Raw genomic sequence first — 354 nt, 5'->3', positions numbered from 1 at the left:
GTCAGCGGCCGCAGCGTGCGGCGCAGCGAGGCGTGCTCGCGCTGCAATCATGTGTCATCATTTCCGAAAAATTTGCGCATAGCAGCAGAGGAGAGTAACAGAAAAGGGTAAAAAGCTGAAAACGAAAAAAAGAAAAGAGTTGGCGAAAATGATATCGAACGCGGTCAATATTTAATTTCCAATTAGCTATAGGCGGAGCGATATATCCCGCGCGCAGCGCCGCTGCCCCAAACCTCATTGGGAACGGAACTAATGTGGGGAGGAGGTTTAATTGGCTGAGCGATAGCGAAGCCTATTACTCCAGTGACGATCAAAAAGTTTCGCGTCTGTCTGTCTGTCTGTGTGTCTGTGTGT

The 354-nt window shown here is 49.4% G+C and overlaps 1 protein-coding gene across 1 annotated transcript in view; it reads left to right on the top strand.

Moving 5' to 3' along the window:
• Window positions 1-354, top strand: part of LOC113216447 (gastrula zinc finger protein XlCGF57.1-like) — a 185,033-nt gene that overhangs the window by 54,714 nt on the left and 129,965 nt on the right. The gene's annotated exons all lie outside the window — the stretch shown is intronic.

The sequence above is a fragment of the Frankliniella occidentalis genome, unplaced genomic scaffold, assembly GCF_000697945.3.
Source record: "Frankliniella occidentalis isolate FOCC.00 unplaced genomic scaffold, Focc_3.1 Scaffold54, whole genome shotgun sequence".
In the NCBI taxonomy this organism is placed as follows: domain Eukaryota; kingdom Metazoa; phylum Arthropoda; class Insecta; order Thysanoptera; family Thripidae; genus Frankliniella; species Frankliniella occidentalis.
Note: the sequence above shows the minus strand (reverse complement) of the source record. Positions and strands in the feature narration are given on the sequence as shown.